At 43.2% G+C, this 22,860-nt stretch overlaps 1 protein-coding gene across 1 annotated transcript in view; it reads left to right on the top strand.

The window, feature by feature from the left end:
• Window positions 1-5,488: 5,488 nt before the first annotated feature.
• The window catches only part of SLC4A4 (solute carrier family 4 member 4), a 432,216-nt gene continuing 414,844 nt past the window's right edge, over window positions 5,489-22,860 (top strand). Inside the window, exon 1 of the mRNA XM_043971103.1 lies at window positions 5,489-5,612. The gene's annotated coding sequence lies outside the window, so the exon portion shown is untranslated. The remainder of the gene's footprint in view (window positions 5,613-22,860) is intronic.

Below are 22,860 nucleotides of genomic sequence, written 5' to 3'. Positions count from 1 at the left end.
GGGTTGCCTTCACTAGCTAGGTTATGGTTGACTGTCTATGACATCATAGTATCAGTTTAAATATTAGCCCAAGGAAAGCATAATTATGAAGAGAAAATTCACATCTTCTACTCATTTGTAGGAGAGGAAATGGAGATTAAGTAACTTGACCAAGGTCACCCCGTATATCCATTTTGGGGATATTATCCATTATTTTTAATTAACCATGTCATTACTCCTTCTTTAATGTAAATAAGTAAGGCTTGTCTAAGGGCAAACTCCATTAAATATCACTCCCTTGGATACCTCATTGTGATATCGGGCTGATTCTGCATTTCTTTCTTTTTTGTGTGTGAGGCAATTGGGGTTAAGTGACTTGCCCAGGGTCACACAGCTAGTAAGTGTTAAGCGTCTGAGGTCGGATTTGAACTCTCTGACTCCAGGTCCGGTGCTCTATCCACTGAGCCACCTGCATTTCTGAAGTCTATGGCACTAGAGGCCAAACTCTGACAGCTTCTACCAAGTTGAGAAGGCTTCAAGTACAGGCCTGGCAAATGACTTTTCCCTACCAGCTGTGCTTTGTATGGAGAAGAACTGGGTACTCAATTCTTTGGCCATGGTGAACTATGAAACAAAAGGCAATAGACAGGGGGCAGCTAGGTGGCGCAGTGGATACAGCACCTGCCCTGGAGTCAGGAGTACCTGAGTTCAAATCCGACCTCAGACATTTAACACTTACTAGCTGTGTGACCCTGGGCAAGTCACTTGGCTCCAGTTGCCTCACTAAAAATTAAAAAAAAAAAAAAAAGGTGGGGCAGCTAGATGGCAAAGTGGATAGAGCACCTGCCCTGGAGTCAGGAGTGCCTGAGTTCAAATCCGGCCTCAGACACTTAACACTTACTAGCTGTGTGACCCCGGGCAAGTCACTTAACCCCAATTGCCCCGCCAAAAAAAAAAAAAGGCAATAGACAAGGGTCCCAGGTCTCACTTGTTGACTACATTGAAGCCTCATACTTACATACAATGGATACATCAAAAACAGAATTAGGAGGTACTGAACATGAATAACATCACACACACAAGAGAGAAACTGTATTTTTTCTCTATTATTATTTTTTTTTGAGGGGCAATGAAGGTTAAGTGACTTGCCCAGTGTCACACAACTAGTGCCAAGTGTCTGAAGCTGGATTTGAACCCAGGTCCTCCTGAATCAAGGGCCGGTGCTTTATCCACTGCACCACCTAGCTGCCTGAAACGGAGTATATTTTAATGGACAGGAAACAACTTATCAATCAACAAGCATTTATTAAGTACTTCTTATGTGTCGGGTCTTAGGTATACAAGTACAAAGAATGAAATAATGCCTACTCTCAATGAACTTACATTCCAATGGCGGAGACAAATACAAATAAAAATATAAAGCATAATTATAAAGTTAAATACATTGCTCAGTCATTTTTCTGTCATGTCTGACTCTTTTTGACCCCATTTGAGGTTTTCTTGGCAAAGATATAGGAGTGGTTTGCCATTTCCTTCTTTGAAAGAATATGATATCCTACTTCATTCATTGTTCATAATAAAAGCAGTTGATTCGATGGAGCAAAATGTTGTCTTATAGGCTCTTTTTTTTTTTTTTTGCAGGGCAATGAGGGTTAAGTGACTTGCCCAGGGTCACACAGCTAGTAAGTGTCAAGTGTCTGAGGCTGGATTTGAACTCAGGTCCTCCTGAATCCAAGGCCAGTGCTTTATCCACTGTGCCACCTAGCTGCCCCATTATAGGCTCTTTTTCAACAAGGAGTCTCCAATCCACCCATCCATCAAAATTATGTAAATATATAATAATTGTGATTAGGTTGTTTTGACTACCCTCTGATCGTGTATCAAGCAAGATGTAAGATGTTGGAGGATGCCCAGCACAGAACCCAGCTTAAAGAGGACTCTATGTGGATGGTGAAGTCTTCCAGATAGATGTTCCTTTTTTCAGATGACATTGTTCTGTTTATGTGAAGTCCCAGCAAAGTGCAGAGCCTCCTAGAAGCACTCAAAAGCATTTGACTTAACTACATGGGGAAAAGCAAGATTATGAATGAAAGTCTATTGGGGCCGCTAGATGGCACAGTGGATAAAGCACTGGTCCTGGATTCAGGAGGACCTGAGTTCAAATCTGACCTCAAACACTTGACACTTACTAGCTGTGTGACCCTGGGCAAGTCACTTAACCCTCATTGCCCCACAAAAAAACCCCTCTATCGTTTAGATTATGTGGTTGGAAAGACAATCTATGCCACTTGTCCATCAGTAGAGTAGGCAGACCGTACAAGTGGAGAACATATTGCGCCCAGATGTAAACAGAAGGAGGAGAGTAGATTGGATGGCCTTTGGGAAATTCCAAAGTTTTTTTAATGGCCCCAAATTTCTCCCAGAAACAAAGGTGCATCTTTTGAAAGAATTCATAGGTGCAGCTAGGTGGCGAAGTGGATAGAGCACTGGCCCTGGATTCAGGAGGTCCTGAGTTCAAATCCAGCCTCAGACACTTGACACTAGCTGTGTGACCCTGGACAAGTCATTTAACCCCAATTGCCTCACACAAAAAAAGAAAGAATTAATAATCGAAGGCTAAAGAGTGGGTGTCTTAGAGGACAATAGAGAGGTGCGTACTGGATGTGTCAGCTATTTCATATAACAAATAAAGAACTTTGAAGAAATTCGATCAACTGATAAGTATTATTAAGTGCCTACTATGAACCAGATGCAGGATACGCAATACAAATAAAAGCAAAATCAGGGTCTGCTCTTAAGGGGTTACATTCTAATAGGGGAAATAACATGTACCTACACAGTTCTATAGAAGATGGACACAAAATAGTTACAAGGTGTCCTCAGAGGGGAAGACGGTAGCAACTGGGACAGAGCAGGAAAGTCTGTAGATGGTGGTACATGAGTTAAGTTTTGAAGGAGGCCAGGGAGTCTAGGAGGGAGAGCTGAGGTGGGATTCCATTTATGGCTTAGCCATTCACACAAGATAGCCAGTATAAAAGTACAGACATTGGGAATAGGGAGCTATCTATAGGGAACAAGTAATCCAATACAGCTGGACTGTAGGGTTTGGGAGGGGAGTAATGTGTAAGAAGACTGCCAAGATAGCAAGGGCTGAGGTTGTGAAGTACTTGAAACACCATAGTTTATATTTCATCCTAGAAGTATTAGGAAAATTATGGAATAGGTCACGTAAGCCAGAACGTTAGGAAAATCACTTTGCCAGATATCTGTAGATGATGGATTGAAGTGAGGAGAGAATTGAGGCTGGGGGACCTATTAGAAGGTTATTTCAATGGCCCAGGTGGGAGATGATCAGGGCCTGAGCTGGGGTGGTAGTTGTGTGAGTTAACAAAGGTTAGGGTTAGGAGAAAAGTGGTGATAGAAATAACAAGATGTGGCAGCTGGATAAGTGGAGTAACTGAGCTGAAGATGACATCCGGGGCTGTGAAGCTGGGTAGTTTGAAGGAGGTGATGTCTTCTTTGGAAATTAGGAAGACCTGTGGCTTTGGGAAGGAAGATAAATCAGGCAGCTGGGTGGTATACTAGATTGATGACTAGACTCGGAGTCAGACACTTGCTAGCACAGTAACCCTAGGCAAATCACTTAACCTCTCTCAGCCTCAGTTCCCTTGTTTGTAAAATCTGCCTAACGCCTACCTCACAGGGTTGTCGTGAGGATTAAATGAGATAATATGTGCAGAAATGCTAGCTATCGTCGTCGTCATCACTGAGTTGCATATTAAAAGCTCTAGAAGGTCTCTAGCATGTCGGATATAAAAAGATATCTGTGTTGGATAGAAAGACATGGATGAACACGGCTCAGAGAGGAGACTGGGGTAGGCTTGAAACCTGTACAATGAAGGGAGTTATCTATCGATCCATTGAGGATTTGACTGATGAGTTCCGGGCAGCAATCAGTAAGCTATCCTATAGGAATTGCGTTGGCATTCCTATTTCTGCTCGGCTGGTTTATTTAACTTTTCCTCTTTTAACAAGTCAAAAGCTGTTTCCAGGCATTTAAGGCAATTAGCCCTGGGACCAATCCAAGAACAAATGATCACTTTGTTGGCTCACCAAACAGCCCCTTTGATGAGCTAGCTAACAGTCCAAACCGGCAGCCATCAGTTACATAAACAAATACTATGGTCTAGAACAGAGGTATCAACAAGGGCACAACTAGCTGGGAACTGTAGCATCCTCACGGGCAGTAACTTGCAAACCTGGGGTATTATATTCTTGTACAAAGAGACTTGAGCGAGAGAGCAGCCAGTCTCAGGTCAGCAGAGGCAAACGGGCCCTTCACTGGGAGGTACCTGTCAAAAAGGACCAAGTAGACAGGAGCACTCTTAGGGAAAGAGTGAAAGGGCAGGGAAATGATTGTGGGGAAAGCATAGAGGCATCGTGCAGAGGGCTTTCTCCTCGTTTTCTTCACGTGTAAAACGATGGCATTGGACTAGGTGCATACTGAGGTACTTTCCAACTCTAGAGCTACTATCCCAAAGGAGGAATGCCATCGGGGCTGTGAGAAGGAGGCAGGATGCCTGGCTGCAGCCTCAGCAGCAGCAGCAGCCCCCAGCAGCCGCAGCCGCTGCTGCCGCCGCCTGCCCCTCTCAGCCAAAGTGAGCAGAAGTTGCAAAGCCTGCAGGCGAGGTGAACCAGCCTCAGGCGGCCGCCGAGGCCCCTCCTCCAGTGCCCTGGAAGCCTTGAGCTCTAGTGACGCCCCGACCAGCAATAGGAGAGAGGGGTGGGGTGTTAGGGGAGTGGGGTGGGGTGGGGAGCAGAGGGGAGGGCCGGGCCGAGTCCGGTCTGAGGACGGCCGAGGCTACTCACTGCCTTAAATATGGATCGCAGACTTGCACTCCCAAAGGCGGCAGCAGAGGTGGTGGCGGCGGCGGCAGCAGCAGCACAAGCAGCGGCAGCAGCTGGCTTCTGCTCTCCACGACACTCCACGCCAAGCCACGCGCGCCCCAGGCCGTGCCCCTGGCCAGGCACCACTGCAGCATGATTAGTTATTGGCAGTCATATCGGTGATCCTAATACATAGGCAGACGCTGCAGGAGGAAACGTAGAGAAGACACGCACACGCACACACACACACACACACACACACACACACACACACAAACACAATAACTCTCCCCCTCCCCCTCACACACACACACGGGCACACACGCGTGCTCGCTCGATCCCTCGCTCGATCCCGGCTGGCCAGTGGCTGGGCCGTCTCCCGCCCGCCCGCTCCCGGGCTCTCAGCCGTGCCAGGCGCGGAGGAGTCCGCTCCCCGGCCCGGGCCGTACCCTCGGCCCTCACCCCCTGCTCCCAGAAGTTGGGGCCGCCCGCCCGCTCGCTCCCCTCGGCTCGCTGGGCTCGGCACTGCGTGGCTGCCGGCGGGAGGCTCGGGGAGTAGCGCCGAGCGCTGCCCCCGCAGGTTGAAAACTTCCCGCAGCTCCCGCCGGCCGTGCGGCGCGGCGCCCACGCCGGGGGGCTCCCGGTTCTTGGCCCTCGGACCTCCCGGAACCACGAGCAGCGGCTGCCCCGGCAGCCCCCGACTCCGCCGCCAAGCTGGAGGAGCGACGGAAGCCCGATCCCAGGAGGTGAGTGCCGGGGAGCCCGCCGGAGGAGGCGGAGAGCGCTGCGTTCCGTGCGGTGCGGCGCCGGGGCGGGCGCTGGGGCCGCGGGCGGGGGCCGGGGCCGGGCCAAGCGGGGCAACTCGTGCAGGGAGCCGCCGGCTGGCGCTCCGGAGAGCGGGGCCAGCCGGGCCAGCCGGGAAGGGCGCGGGCTGGGCGGCGGCGGCAGCAGTCCGGAAAGGGGTCCCGTCTCCAGCCCGAGAGCTGGGGCAGCACTGCCGGGCTTCTCCTTGGAGATGACAAGGACCATCCGCGCCCGGACTTGGGTGGGTGGGTGAGGGGGAGGGCGGAGAGTCAGTTTGGTTGGGGCAAATCGGGTGCGGAATACTTTTCTTTTTCTTTTTTTAATGGGTAGAAGATGGGAGGGCAAAGCCAATAGGTGGGTGGTCCGGTCGCCTTGTCTCTTTCAATGCCCTGATAATGATCCGAGGCAGCTGTCCCGGTGCCTGCCTCCCAGCCCCAGTCCTAGTCCCAGTCCCAGTCCCAGCCCCAGCGAACGTGTCTATGGGGCAGCTCCAGAGCCGGCCTGGGGTCGGCTGCCTCGGAGCACCTCCCCCGTTGTTTCGGGGTGCACGCCACCGGCCAGTACGTTTTCGGGGAGGGCCTTCGGGAACGATCAGTCACTTCGCTCCCTGGCGAGATGCAGGCAGGGGGTGAGTCAGGCAATTTCTCTGGAAGTAAAACGTCCACATCTATTTGCGAGCATTTGGTAGCGGAAGACAGAGGTTTACCGAAGGTTTCTCGCGGCCAACCCAAAGTTAGCTTTTCTTCAGGTACGGGGCAGAGTGTGATGCAAGGAAAGTCTGTGTGGGGTTTCCCTCACTAAGTGCATTTTCCTTGACTTTTGCCAGTTCTTACTAACAGTTATCAAAAGAAGGCAGTGACCGGGACAAATGTGGCCAACTGGCAGCTGCAGTAGCCATCACGAGGGGAGACATTATTCTCCTTTAGGGTGATCTACACAGTAGTGTGTGTGTCCTCAGCGCGGTGAAAAGCACGACAGGTCTGCCTCTCTCCAGGTCCTTATCAAACTTGTGAATGCCCGCTTCCGTGCTTTCCCAGGGCCTTAGGTTTAGCTCAGGGCACAGGATAAGTTTGTTGAGTGAAATGGTCCTTGAGGGTCACGAAATATGCACGTAGTTTAAACATCGCTGGTGGTTTTCCTTCTCTATGCTATTTACATAAGCGCCAAGTTCATTTCAATTCAATTTAACTAGCAGTTATAAAGTGCTCACTGTGTGCAAGCCAGCCTGTTCCCCATAATTGCAGGAAACAGTCATTACTCGAGACGATACAATTCAATTCAATTTAACAAAGAAGGAAACGCGCATTTATTAAGCACCTACTCCTACTATGTGCCAGGCACTGTGCTAAGCACTTTACAAATATCTTATTTGATCCTCACAACAACCCTGGGAAGTAGGTGCTGTTATTATCTCCATTTTACAGTTCAGGAAACTGAGGCAAGCAGCGGGTGAAGTGACTCATCCAAGGTCACAGCTTTAGTCTAGGTTTGAGATTGAGCATTTAATCCCCTGATAGGGAGTTGATACAAACGAAGGCCTTGCTCACCTGAACCTCACATTCTAATGGATGCCCTCTCTTCATTTTTTATTTCTGAGACTTGTGGTTGGAGTGCTTGGCACATAGCAAGCATTTAATAAATGCTTGATATTGGAATTGTTACTTAAATCCTAAAGAACATTAGGAATCATTGCTGGTCAAAGCACTAGATTTTTTACTTCTTTTAGGAGTGACAGGTGATTGGAGAATGATTAGGTAATAAGACTTGAAGTTGGGGTGCCTGTTTACTCTATGTCTTACATCACTGAGAAAAAACTCACTTTCATTTTGACTTTAAAAGAAGCAATAGGTTTTGGTCTTGTGAAATCCTCACCCAGCATTATTACACTTGAATTCTATCCAGAGCTAATAAGTAATGTAAGAAAGGCACTTTTTTTTTGTCAAGAGGTAATTTCACTAGTGTAGGGAATTGTGGGTGAAGAAACTATCAGTGGAGACGGACTCCTGCTCAGTAATTTATAGACTCAGGGAGGGCATTGAGATTAAATGACTTAACCAGGGTCACACAGCCAGTATATGTTTCTGAAGTGGGACTTGAATTCAGCTCTTTCTAGGTTCCTAGAACAGCCGCCATTACCCCAAAGTTTAGCAGACTCTGTGGCAGTAAATAGAGAAATATTTACATCGATAGTTGAGGAATAGTCTTCTTCCAGAAGAAGCACATTCATAGCCGAAGGCCTATTTATTATTTTTTATTTAAAAAAGAAAAGAAAAAAACCTTGTTTTTTAGAGGTAGCCTAGTACAAGAAAACATTGAATCTGCAGTCAGAGAGGCTCAGCCTTTGCAATGTGGTCTTGCTATTTCTTACCTGTCTGACCTTGGGCAAATCCCTGTATCTCTCTCCGCCTCTGAGTAGGTTGGGCTGGGTGATGGCTGAGGTCACTTCCAGCTCTAAGTGATCTGTGATCTGCATTTCCCAGAATGATTCATACAGTAATTTAGAATCTGATCGCTTTTAGGAAACCATAAATGGACCATTTCTGGAGAACAATAAGCTGATATTAAATCACTTGTCTGTTTGTACCAATTGGCTCTTAGTGGGCCACCTTGCTCACAGCGATCAGAGTATATTTTTATTTGTTCTATGTACCTGAAATGCCTTTGACTATTAAAATGTTCATGTTATCTCCAGACTTACTTTGAATTGTACAGTCAGCATCCAGGGTGCAAGATTTATGGGCAGTAGGGGACATTTTGCTGGTAATCTCGCTGCTCACTCAGCTCTGACAAGTACACTTTTTCAAGAGTTACTGATGCCTTATTCTGATAACAAGGGGATATAATCTGGTTACATCGTGCATCTTAAAGGAAAACAGCACTCCTGAGAAAAGGAGAATACTGTACACATGGGTTGCTAAATCACGTTGCTAATCAGGTTTCTCTGGCTCCCTCTGAGGGCGCTGCAGTCCAGTGTTGCTATAGTGTTGGAGGCTGAGAGCAAAGCAGGTTTTCAGTTGCAAGAATTTCCAGGCTTCATGGAGACACCAAAGCTAGCAATAGGCAGCTTGTGTTCAGTTTCAATTCTTAGAGATTTTGTAAAAAAAAAAAAAAGTTTGTTTGCCATTTAGTAATGTGAATGAGATCAAGAATTTGAGCTGGTGGATGTTAAGCAATGAGAGCTAAGGAAATGGGAAAGAGGTTCTCTAGGGATGATGCATTTGAAATAAGTTTTAACAAGCAATTGCTTAATGCTGTATGAAATTATGTTGGATTTTTTTTTTTGGAGGGACAAAGTGCCAAGCAGGAGTCAGTAAGAAGACATGCCTTCATGTTTACTACCAATGATGCTATACCAAGTGGATTTAACACCTTGTGATTTACCAGCCTTATCCTTTATAGGGTCATATAATTATTTAGCAAAACGGGCACCTATAAATGCCTAGAAAGCTATTCAAATTGCTCAAGAAAGCAAACTGTAAATCACTGCATGGTACGCTTCCCACCGCTCCTCCTCCAGGGATCAGTTTGCCAGGTATAAATTTATGGGAAATGAGAAAGTCTAAGTCTTCTCCCAGGAGAGTCAGGGTCGGTTGCCTTGGAGTTAGGAACACCTGTGTTTAATTTCCATCATGGGAGGCACTCTGACTGTGTCACCCTGGTCAGGTCATTTAAGGTCTCAATGCCCCAGGTAGCTTTCCAAGACTATAAATCGCTAAGCAAGGTCTAATATGTCTTGGTAGAGTGAGTTCCCTACCCTTCCTTATCCCCCCCCCCCCCCCGCCCAAGTTTTCCCTTATCATTTAATTAACATTTTTTATTTAGCTTCTTCTATGTCTGAGAATGAAAGACAAAAATGAAATACACACTGCCTGCAGGGAGCATCCACTCTACTGAGGTCAAGGGTGGGACTACAATAATGATACTAAAATGTAGTGTGCTGGGGGCAGCTAGGTGGCACAGTGGATAAAGTATGGGCCCTGGATTCAGGAGAACCTGACTTCAAATCCGACCTCAGACACTTGACACTTACTAGCAAGTCACTTAACCCTTATTGCCCCGCAAAACAAATAACAAACAAATAAATACATTTTAAAAATGTAGTGTGCTGAAGTTAGAAGAAATGAGAAAGCAAACAACTTGGGGAGAGGGGATACTTGTAAGGCTTAGCAGATAAGGCAGCACCTGAGTTGAACCTTGAAGGAAGAGGAAGATTTTGAGAGGCAGAGACCTGGGTCAAATTACCTCAAAAACAAGTTTTGCGTTAAAAAGGTGAACAAATTCTGATGTTTGTGCCAAAAAATAAAACTTTCTGCCTTTTGTACATAAAGATGACATTGTTCGCTATCAGTAGGAAATGTATGCCTTCGCCTTGTTTTTCTGTGAGGGAACAATAATAATTTCCCAGACCCACACTCTTGCCTGATCCCTCTGTGTCAACACTACATATGTGCATATACACCCACACAGAACATTTCATTTTTTAGAGCTGGCCTCCTGTGTTTCCTGATGCCATAATGGAGGTTGCTAGGTGACAGTGGGTAAGAGTGCTGGACTTGGAGGCAGGAAAACTTGAGTTCAAATGACTCCCAGCCTCAGTTTTCTCATCTGTAAAATGGGAAGAATTGTGCCTACCTCCTAGGGTTATTGTGAGGATCAAATGACATAAAATAAACATAGCACTTTTCAACCCTTTAAGTGCTAGCTATCATCATTTCTAAAAATGGCAATTGCATGTTGGGTCATTGATGTTTTGTTTTGATTTTAATTTAAAAAATTGATCCTTTTTGTTTAGATAGAACACATACTGCATCCTTAACAAAGTATGTTTTACCAAATATAGTTTATTGATTGTTAACAGAAAGGACACATCCTTTATCTTTGTCTGGTACTTACAGATTCTGGGACCCAGATTTTGGTTGCCTTGTAATATTGACCAAATCTACATCTTTGCCACTATTCAATCTATCAGGAAGCATTTATTCAATGTTTACTATGTGCTAGGCTTTGGGCATACAAAGGAAAAGCAAAGCAAGTTCCTAGCTTCAGGGAGCTTACATTCCGTATGTGTGTGTATGTGTGTGTGTGTGTGTATGAGAGAGACAGAGAGACAGAGAGAGAGACAGAGAGAATTTGGGACAGGCACATTACAAGTACATATAAGTTTATACAAAAATAAATATGAAGAAATCTTTTGGTGGAGAGGTTCTATGGGTTGGAGATCAAAAAAAGCCCCTTGTAGAAAGTACTGCCAAAAGTGAGATTCGAAGGTAACAAATGCTTCTAAGGAGCAGAGGTGGAGAGGGAGGGCATTTCAGATATGGAGGACAATCAGTTCAAAGGTGCAGAGATGAGAGACATATCATGTATGAGAACACTAAGAAGGTGCGTTTGATTGGACTGGGGTGTGCCTAGATGGGAGGAATGTGTAATAAGGCTGCAAAGGTAAATTGGGACCAGATTTGGAAGGGCTTCATAGAGCAGATAGAGGGGTTTATATTTGATACTCAAAGTAATAGTGAGCCATGGGCATTTTTTTTTAAACAGGGAGGGGTGACTTGGTCAGACCTGTGCTTTAGGAAAATCCCTTTCGCAGCTTGTGTGGAGGATGGAGTGGAGAAGCATCAATGAGTCACTAGGCATATTGGTCTCTTGGCTCACCTTCGCTCTGTATCATTTCATATAACTCTTTCCATGTTTCTCTGAATTCTTCAAGTTATCATTCTTTGCAGTCCAATAATATTCCATTACAGTCTTTCTCAGCCCCTCTAAATTCTAGTGCCTTCCTTCTAGAAATAATTTCTGATTTATCCGGTATATATAGCTTATTTGTACCCATTTGTTGTCTTTACCCATTGGACTGTGAGCTCCTTGAGAGCAGGGACTTGAAGAGCCTCTCTTGTATTCCCAGTGCTTGACATAAGTCCTCCCACATAATGGGCACTAAATAAATGTTTGTTGACTGACTTTCACTTTTCATCATTTCTTCACCCAATTTTTCATCATTGGGTGTTTCTTGGTTTTCTGTTTTATCCTTATCAGTAATGTTGCTGGGAACATTTCTGCATGCAAAAAAAGCTTTTTCCCCCCGTCTATTGACTTGGGGCAAAGATTTAGTGGATTTTCTGGGTTAAAAGATGTGAACAATTGAATGACTTTTCCTACATAATTCCAAATTGTTTTCAAAAATGTTTGAAACAACATACAGCCTCACCAGCAGTGAATTGTTATGGAAGTCTTTCCATAGCTTCTCCAATATCAAGTTTCCCCAACTTTTAGTATCTTTCCTGGCTTAAAGAGTCTGAGTGAAACAATCCCTCAGGGTCCAATGTCCAATTCTGAATTACTGATAATTTTGCACATTTTCATGTGTTATTGACAATGTTTATTTCTTCTTTGGAGACCTTTGTGTTAATGACCCTGCCCCTTCCCTCCCATTTCTCCTCCCCCCCCCCCCCCCCCCCCCCCAGTTTCAGCCTCCTTGGTTATATCTCAGGACCCAGCCAAATCAAAGTATTGGGAGAAACTTGGAGACAATCCATGGCTGCATATAGTTGACTTCTTTTGTAATTCTTTTTTTTTGGTATCATTCATGTTTTAGTTTTTTACAAATTGATGTACAAGAATAGTGTGAATTCTAATCCATGTGACCACTTTATGGAATTTATTATTTTCACTAATTGGGGCTTGGACATACTTGCATCTCTCCAATAGTTTGATTCTTCCTGAGGTTGTGCTTTGTAATAAGGTAATGGTAAGATTGGGCAGTTAGGTGGTGCAGTGGATAGAGTGCTGGCCCTGGAGTCAGGACAACTTCAGTTCAAATCTGGCCTAAGACACTTCCTAGCTGTGTGACCCTGTGCAAGTCACTTAACCTTGATTGCTTCAGTTTCCTCATCTGTAAAATGAGCTGGAGAAGGAAATGGTGGACCACTCCAGCATCATTGCTAAGAAAACCCCAAACAGGGTCATGAAGACACAACTGAAAATGACTGAACAACAAAAAGTTGTTATTACAGTATAGTTGTTATTATCCTAATTATTATTAGGATCGATGCAATGCATTTCTGTGGCTCTTCCAGTGACACCCAGAGTTTTCCTTTTTCATGTTCCTTATTCAGCAAATAAAACAGTTTGGGAAGAGGCTGGGGGCCTCTGCATCCCTTCTACCTCCAAATCCCTGATGCTATGAAATCATCTGGATGCTTCATTGAGCTATGGGGTGACCCAAGACTCTTAAGAGCTACCTTTGTAAACCATAACATCAACAAGTTCTACTAAGCTGGAAAGGAGACCAGGTGCCTGGTTTGTCTAAGGACAAGCCTCAGATAAGCTTCCTCTCTAGAAAGGAAGCCACGGGTGGAGGGAATTTTTCTGTCACACAAACTCATGCAATCTTCCTGCAAACGTTCATGCTGATTGAGGACCAGAGTATACATTCCAGAACCTGCAAGAACCATGAATGTGGGCAGCTGGGTAGCTAAATCTCCTCCCTCCCCTGATGGGTTGCATGCTGTCTGCAGCTGTAGCGTGATGAGCTTCGTGGAGCTGATCCACAAATTCCTTCATTCCTCCAAGCTCCAGCTTTCTCAGAGACGGCTGTCTTGAGGAATGTGAGATGAACCCTCATGATGGATGCCTGCTTGGGCTCCACCCTTGGGAGTGCTACGATTGCTAAAGAGTGGACTACAGTCACCTTGAAAAATAGACCAAGTTTCTAGTAATCGTGGTCAATGTCAGTAATGCATTTTCAAATTTGTCTTCAAGCGCTTTTCTTATTGGATCCTCACAGCCCTGTGAAATAGATGATGATGTGATGATGATACTACTACTACTACCACCACCACCACCACCACCACTACTGTTACTAGCTACTGCTACTGTTTTTGTTGTTCAGTCATGTCCAACTCTTCAAGACACAAGCTAGTATATGTTTGAAACAGGATTCAAGCCTTGATCCCCTTGACTTCTAGTCCAGCATTCTATCTACTATGCTGCCTGGCTGCCTAGTTAGCAAAAGCCCTACCAGCAATGGGCAGCTCACAAGCTTGGTTTATACAATTTGAGTTTCTTTGGACAGAAAAAAGATACTGCAAGCAAGAATTTACAGAAGTTTTTTTTTTTTTTGGGAAGGCAGTGAAAAACATTTAGCAAAACAATTTGTAATTCATGAAAAAGATTGTCAAGAGATTTGACAAGAGAACACAGTTCCTGGTAATTTAAAATTTAAATCAAAAATTAAAATGTGAACTTTTTTTCACTCCAGTGGACTTGTAGCTAAGAAATCCTGGGTTCAAATATTACCTTAGCCACTTTAGTAATGTGACTCTAGGCAAGTTTGGATCTCGGCTCTAAATCGATGGTCCTGTGGTTCAAATCAGCCTCATACACTTCCTACTTAAGTGACCCTGGGAAAGTCATTTAACCTCTGACTCCCTTGGTTTCCCGATCCCTAAAATGAGAATTATAATAGTATCTGCCTCCCAAGGTTGTTGGGAGAATCAAATGAGATGATATTTGTAAAACACTTTGTAAACATTAAGCACTATATAAATGCTAGCTATTATTACTTATAATAATACCCTTAACCAATAACAATTATTTCAGTATTATCTCTTATCTTATTTTTGAAATCTCCTATCTTTGCTGGCCTTACCTCTGTAACAAGATTAGAAATGCCTTCAGGGCAAGAATTGGGTGATATATTTCTTTCCTCTATCCCATAGTGCCCTACAGTTAGGCAAATACTGGTGTCTGACAAATATCTAGAGAATTGAGTCACCTGAACTGTGAGTAGAGATTTTGAAAACTTGGACATATATAAAACCTAGTGGTTGAATAGTTTTGTTTAACCTCATCTAGACTGGAATTCCTAATAGACATTGATATAATATAACTTTTCTATATTATAGATTTGTTTCAGTCATGTCTGACTCTTTATAACTCTATCTGGGGTTTTCTTTTCTTTCTTTCTTTTTTTTTTTTGCTGGGCAATGAGGGTTAAGTGACTTGCCCAGGGTCACACAGCTAGTAAGTGTCAAGTGTCTGAGGCTGGATTTGAACTCAGGTACTCCTGAATCAAAGGCCAGTGCTTTATCCACTGCGCCATCTAGTTGCCCCTGGGGTTTTCTTGGCAAAGATACTGGAGGGGGTTGCCATTTCCTTTCTAGCTCATTTTATAGATGAGGAAACTGAGGCCAACAGGGTTAAGTGACTTGCTCAGGGTCACACAGCTAGTATGTATTGCTCAAGCACCATGCTAGGCACTGGGGCCGCTATAGATGAAAAACCCGACTTAGTCCCTGTCATCAAGTAGCTTCACATCTAATAGGGGAGACTGGAAATTCCCAATGCTAATAATAGCTATTATTCATATAGCACTTTGGGCTTGGCAAAGGGCTTGCCACATGCTGTCTCATTTCTTACTCACAATGACCTTAGAAGGCAGGGGTTTTTCTTCTCTCAACTTCACAAAGGAAGAAACTTCCACACAACCAGTCAGTATTTGAATTCCACTAGTCCTTATCTGGCCTCAGACACTGACTAGCTATGTGACCCTGGGCAAGTCACTTAACCCTGCTTGCCTCAGTTTCCTCATCTCTAAAATGAGCTGGAGAAGGAAATGGCCAACTACTCCAGTATCTCTGCCAAGAAAACCCCAAAAGGGGTCACAAAGAGTCAGACATGACTGAACAGCAATAAAAAAATAACAAAAAGTCCTGATCCCAAGCTTAACACTCTCTATCTATGGTGCCAGATAGTTGCTACTAACTGAAACCTAATTTCAAATACAATAAGTATAAGAGTGGTTTAAGGAGGGAGAGATCATTTCTTGCTTGGAGGATCAAGAACAACTTCAGGGAAGGGAGTCCCTGAGGAGGGTAAGAATTTCAACCTTTATGAGCTTTGCTGTAGATTTAAGAATGCACTCTGTTTCTGCTATGGGCCAAGGAATTTCTGATTCTTCTTTTTTTTTTGTTTTGTTTTTTGAGGCAATTGGGGTTAAGTGACTTGCCCAGGGTCACACAGCTAGTGTCAAGTGTCTGAGGCTGGATTTGAACTCAGGTCCTCCTGATTCCAGGGTCAGTGCTCTATCCACTGTGCCACCTAGCTGCCCCCTGGGCCAAGGAATTTCAAAGCCTTTACATAACGGTCCCCCTCCCCCCTACTATATTAGAATGTAGGGAAGATCTCTATTGTAACAACACCTCATTTAGTGTCCCAAAAGTCTTAGTGTGGGTTTTAAGCTGTTCATGACTAAAGCCTCTAGAGCACTTTCCAGTTTATAAAATATTTATTCAGACCAACCTGAGGGGTAAGGCAGCTAAGTGGAGTCAGGAGGACCTCAGTTCAAATCTAGCCTCAGACAGTTACAAGCTATGTGATCCTGGGCAAGTAACTTAACACTCTTTGGCTCCCCCTGTACCAGGATATGATAAATGGGAGTGAGGCAGCCCACTTCCTAATCAAAAAGACATTTTCTACCAATCCTACCCTGCTCCCAGATCCATAGCAATATTATTGATTATGTCCAGGAGATCATGGAATCCAAGAATCCTTACCTTCTTTAGGTATCATGGACTTTCCATTTCCTCCAAGCATACGATGTCTCACATTCCAGGACTCTGCTCTGCCTCGAGATCTTCCCTGAAAGCTGAATTCTGGTCTAGGAAGCCTCCCCACAGTCTTCAATGGGTCAATAGAACCTTGGCATTGACTGGGGGAGAAGGCTTTTCCATTCCACCTTGACTTGGCATTAGGAAGAACAGAGAGTGTTGTTGCTGACTCTTCAGGTGCTGTGCAAAGGGCTGGTAGCTTGAATATTTTTCAGGTTCAATATTTTAAATAAAGCTTTTAGATGAAAAATTTTTAAAGAATGAGCTGGAGAAGGAAATGGCAAGCCACTCCAGTATCTTTGCCAAGAAAACCTCAAATGGGGTCATAAAGAGTCAGACACAACTGAAACGACTCAACAACAACAATGTGTTAAGTATAATATTTGAGTACATTAATATTTAATGTATAATAGTAGAAGATACACTGTAAAATCTACTATGTGTACAAGGTTATGATGTGTAGCAAATAGGGAGCTGGTCTCAGAACCAGGAAGACCTGGGTTCCAATCTTACCTCTGACTCAGACTGCTTGTATGACCCTAGGTGAGTTATCAAGCTCTGGGCAACTTGTAGAGATTACAATTTGTAAAGAAGGTATCCACATGTTTTGGTAGAGGGAGTTTTCTCACCTGAGAGTTCTTCATCCTTATAGATACTTGTTTTCTAAATTGAACGGCCAATTAACATATTTTTTCCCTATTGTGTCTTTTCAGTGTCCCAGTTTTATACTTGTAATTGTGGGACTAAAAGGAATATGCTGTTGTTGTTCAGTCATTTTCAGTCCTGTCTGACTATTTCTGACCCTTTTTGGGGTTTTCTTGACAAAGATACTGGAGTGGTTTGCCATTTCTTTCTCCAGCTCATTTTACAGATGAGGAAACTGAGGCAAATAAGGTGAAGTGACTTTCCTAAGGTCACACAGCCAGTTAGTCTCTGAGGCCAGATTTGAACTTTTGAAGTGCATCTTCTTGATTCCAGCCCTGACATTCTATCCACTGTGCCACTTAGCTGCCTCAGAAGGAATTTACTGAAGAAATAACTGTTTAAGGAGCCACACTCCAATGCATCTGTGATCTTATCTAGGTATACTGTTGCCAAGCAAGCAGATCTCCATCCAGCTACATTGGCTCATCTCATACAACTGTGATCCATGCATTTCCATAAGTCTGTCTGCTAAAGGGTCTGTCAAGATTCTGGAGGTCTTCTTTGAGTGCCATTTCAAGGGTACCAATGGACCATTAGGGCTGTGCATAAGTTAACTCTTGCTCTTCCAAATACCCAGTCCATTCTTTTGGTGGAGCCTTAGACCTTTGATGACATCCTTCCCAACTTTCCTCCTTCATAATTCACTGTTTGTAACATGTGGCAATCTCTTCATCCCCACAAAAGCTACCTATTACTTTTTTTTTTTCAGTGAGGCAATTGGGGTTAAGTGACTTGCCCAGGGTCACACAGCTAGTGAGTGTTAAGTGTCTGAGGCTGGATTTGAACTCAGGTACTCCTGACTCCAGGGCCGGTGCTCTATCCACTGCACCATCTAGCTGTCCCAAGTTCACATATTTTGAAGATATTGTTGGATATGTTGAAAGACACATTGCTCAAAATGTGTGTGCTCCCTTTCCCTGAGGCAGATGTGGAAACTTCCTAATCTCTTATGGATTACTCATGACCAAAAAAAAAAATCATGCCTTGGGAGCCAACCTTTTGGTGATTAGTTTCTGCTCATAGCTAAGCTGGTCCTTGGTGAACCATGTTACTTCCCACTTACTCTGTGTGTGTTTTGCATGGACCTAATTATTTCCATGTCGTGTTCCCTATAAGAAAGACAGGACCAGCTCTGGATTCAGAAGGACCTGAGTTCAAATCCGGCCTCAGACATTTGACACTAGCTGTGTGACCTTTGGCAAGTCACTTAACCCCAATTGCCTCACTAAAAAAAAAAGTAATAGGTAGCTTTTGTGGGGATGAAGAGATTGCCACATGTTACAGTGAATTATAAAGGAGGAAAGTTGGGAAGGATGTCATCAAAGGTCTAAGGCTCCACCAAAAGAATGGACTGGGTATTTGGAAGAGCAAGAATTAACTTATGCACAGCCCTAATGGTCCATTGGTACCCTTGAAAAAAATATAAAAATATAAAAAAAGAAAAGAAAAATGGTGATCTTTAGCCTGATAAAGAGAAGACTTGAGAAGGTATGTGGAGGATGGTAGAGTTAGTTTAAAGGCTGTCAGAAGATATTACACTAGAAGCTCTTTGTCTGGGGTTTGTAAAATTGTTATTTTTTAATGTAAAATATTTTGATAGGTGTTTTAATATTATTAGTTTCCTTTGTATTCATGTGCTTAATTTATGTGATAAAACATGATTCTGAGGAGAGGTCAATAAGATTCACCAGAATGCCAAAGGCGCCTGAATTATTCTCATTTCGCTTAGCCCCAGATGTTGAAAGTTGGTAGAAGCAATTGGTGGATGTTTTATTGAGGCCGATTTTGTCTTCATTCAAGGAAGAACTTGAAAACAATAACAATAAGAATTGTCCCAAAGGAGGATGAGGTGTCTCCGTCTCAGAAGGTTTTAAGTTCTCCATTGGTGGGGATCTTCATGGAGAAGCTGGATGACTACTCATCGATGATACCATAGAAAGGAGTTCACTTTCAGCCATAGGCTCTCACACTGAGATTCTCTTTCTAAGGGAGGTCTCTTGGTCCCCTTCTCTGGATTGAATACTTTCTGGCTTCATGGAACCTGGTAGAGACAGTATTCTACTGTCACAGGTTTCAAGACCTTAGGATACTTCCCTGGGTCTTACAGTACAGAAGGAAGATCTTTGTGGAAGTTATGGTTAATATTCCCAGTCTCTCTTCTGAAATCCAGTCCCCACATCCCCAACTGTCTATTGGACCTTTAAGAATGGATGTCCCAAGGGCATCTCAATCAACATATTTAAACATAATTCATTATCTCTTCCCACAAACTCACCTCTCTTCTGAATTTCCCTATTTCTGTTGAGGGCACCACTATCTCTCTGGTCATCCAGATTCACAACCATAATGTGATCCTCAATTTCTCATCCCATGTATCCCAGTGATTGCCATATATTGGCATTTCTAGTTCCCCAACATCTTTTGAATAGCTCCCCCCCTCTACACCTACAGTCACCATTCTGGTCTCATTACTTCCTGGAGTCAGTAGATAGGGACTATTGCAATAACCTTCTAATTGGTCTCTCTGCTTCAAGCCTCTCCCTTGGCCAAACCATCCTCCACTCAACTAACAAAATTATTTTCCTAAAGCACAGGTCTGGCTTCCTATGACCCAGGATAAATTATAAACTCTTTTGTTGGGGGTGTAAGTCTTCCCAACCTTGCCTCAGTCTACCCTTCCAGCTTTATTACATATTACATCCTTTCATGAATGCTACAAACCAGCCAAACTGGCCTTTTTACTGTTCTTCATATGTAGAATTCCATCTCCAAACTCCGTGCCTTTACAGTGCCCATCCCCCATGATGGGAATGCACTCCCTCCCTCTTCATATCCCCTCTTAGAATCCTGAGTTTTCTTCAAGACTCAGTTCAAACATCAGCTTCTAAATAAAACCTCTCCTGATCCTCCAGCTGCCAGCATCTTCCCCTCAAAATAATCTTACATCTATTTTCTATTTTGTAAATCCTTATCTGAGGACATGAGCATCTCTTCCAGCTACTTGGGAAATCCCTCAAGGGCAGGGACCATTTCCCTTTTGTCTTTGCACAGTAGGGACTTGTGGAGGCTTGTTGATCAGTTGGGTTTTCAAATCTGGAAACTGTTAAACATTTCCATGCACCATATTTATCCAAAGAGGGACCTCATTGTCCTGGCTAGCATATCCCAATAACACTTGGGTCCTTTGCCTGTGTGACTGAACAGCTCAAGTGAGCAGACGATGAAAGATTTCCAAGTAGGATAAAACGATCACCCAGAATTTGTTATGCATCAACTGCATTCTAGCTACTTTATTAGAGTCTAGGGATATAACGACCTGCCCTCAAAGAGCTTACATTCAGGTTTATGAATTTGTTCATATATGCATATATGTATGTATGTGCATGTCTATGCATGTCTATACACACATACACACTTATTAAACAGTTAAATAGATAAATGTTCTGTTTGTAAATGTGTTATATTTACACATAGAAGACAACATATATAAAATATAACAATTTCCACATAATCCTTTGTAATTTCCTTTGAAATCCTGTCCGTCTTATTTTATGTATTTAAAATATTATTCTGAGGACACTATAGACTTCACCACACTGCCAGAGTGTCCATGATATGAAAAAGGTTAAGAACTCCTGTACTAAGGGGATAGAACACAGACACACATACCTTACGCCTATGGATGCGTGAGTGCATGTGCGTGTTCACATACACAAACACACAAAGGAATATAAAAAAATGACAAGACCTTAGCTTCACCCGGGTGTGCCAAAGCCAAGGACGGCTCTTATGGGACCATTATCGACATCTTGCTCCCCGTGCCTGAGACCTCTAGACTGTAACAACTTGGTCCAACTGGCTCATTGTATAGATGTGGAAACTGAGACCTAAAGAAGCTGAGCAAAGTGTCCAAGGTTACATGGCTGGTAAGAAGAACATTCTGGGATTCTGTTAGCAGAGCCAGGCCCCGAGTCAAGTCTTCTGGTTCCACATTCCAGTGCCTTTGGCATCAAAAGATGAAGGACTTACAGATACTTTTCCATCTCCATCTCCGTCTCTGTCTCCGTCTCCGTCTCCGTCTCTGTCTCCGTCTCTGGCTCTGTCTCTCTCCATCTCCATCTCCCTGTCTCTCTGTCTCTCTCTGTCTCTCTGTCTCTGTCTCTCTGTCTGTCTGTCTGTCTCTCTGTCTCTGTCTCTCTGTCTGTCTCTCTCTCTCTCTCTCTCTCTCCCTATCTACCTACCAGTTGGTGACCCATCTTGATAAAACCAGGAGAGTGAAGGAGAAAAAGGAAGCCTTATATTAGGGAGTTTCTTCAGAGTAATTTTCCATTTTCCCTTTAAGTCACTCTTTTTCTCTTCATCTTTGGATCTGTTGTATTTAAAACGAGGGAATTTAAATAGCTAATGAATCTTCCTCCTCTTTTTAAAATGAGGATTTTTTTGAGTAAATTGTTGATGTTATTTTCCCATGTGATTTCATAATCCCAGGCATGATAGTGGTTGAGATAGGAAACAGAGAAAGAATTTTATTTCACTAAGCTTGAGTCAATAATGAATTTGGTTATTGCTTCAGTTTCATAATTTTGTCATATGAGGCAAGGACCTCTCATGTGAGTTTCAGTTCAATTAGCATTTTTTTCCTCCTTTGGGATTTGGAGTGTTTTCCCTACTCATAAGGTTTTAACCCTTTGTAATTCTGCACTTGTGAGATGCAAGTTATTATTTTTTTGGGGGGGGGTGGGGAGGAGAAATGAAGCCAAGGTTGGACATGTGATTAAAGATTTAAGTGAACTAAAGGATTTTTCAGAAATATGAATGTTGAAAATTGTGAAAATTTATTTGAGAAGTATTCTATTAGAGATGGGGTGAGAAGGAACATTGTGATGACCAAAGGTGTACAATGACACCTAGTTTAAAAGCAAAGATGACTTTTAAAATTGTCCATTTATGTAGATCAAACCACATAAACAATTTTAAAGCAGTGCATTTAAGCTGAAAACTAATTGGGAAAGAATTTCAACATTCAAGATCATGTTAATGCTGTTTGTATTTCTTAGAAATATAGAATGTACTGTGAATTCTTCCATATTGTATAAGATGAAAAATAAAACCACAAGTTCTTTTGTAGAAAATTTGTTACGTATATATAGACACAGGCAATGAAACTATCATTGTGCAGTAATGAATGGTATCTGTAGATGTATACTTGACCCAGGATTTACTGCAGTTTTAATGCCATGTAACTGGGTCTTTAGTCTAGCTCTTTTTTTATTCAGCAGCTACTTGCCAGACTGAATTTTTTTATTTGTGAGTAGCTCATCTAATAAACCATCTCCTGAGACCTCATTGTGGTGTGGAGGTGAGTCAGGTTCTTAAGGGGTTTATATTGAAGGCCAACCTTTTTGTAGGTTCTATCAAAGAGGGAAAGAAGCTTTGAGTAGGGGGTCTAGTATTGGACCCATATGTCATATGTTGGAGAACCAACCTAGTGAGTATCTAGAGACTTGTTCTCCAAATTGGCCAAATTATTGGCAATTATTTTTTTGGTGAGAGCATCTCAAAGACAATACACAAGTGATAAATGGATTGTGAGTGGTGTCAGTGAATGCCCACATTGAGGAAATCAGAGACCTTTGAAATATCTGACTCTTAACCTGATTGGAGATAGAGACTGAAATAGAAAATACAGCACACAGGAGGTATTTAGTAAATGCTTGTTGACCTGACACCTCAACTTTAGATGACTGTTTTGATGGAAAATGTATCTGAATTTATGTAGGAGGTTCAAATGATTAACTTACTTAGATCTCAGATATTTCATAAGAAAACTCAAGGTATCTAGACCAATTTTCTTATCGGAGTTGGGTGGCTA

Source organism: Dromiciops gliroides, chromosome 6, assembly GCF_019393635.1.
Source record: "Dromiciops gliroides isolate mDroGli1 chromosome 6, mDroGli1.pri, whole genome shotgun sequence".
Lineage (NCBI taxonomy): Eukaryota > Metazoa > Chordata > Mammalia > Microbiotheria > Microbiotheriidae > Dromiciops > Dromiciops gliroides.
The sequence above is the reverse complement of the archived record's forward strand: the minus strand, read 5'-3'. Positions and strand labels throughout refer to the sequence as shown.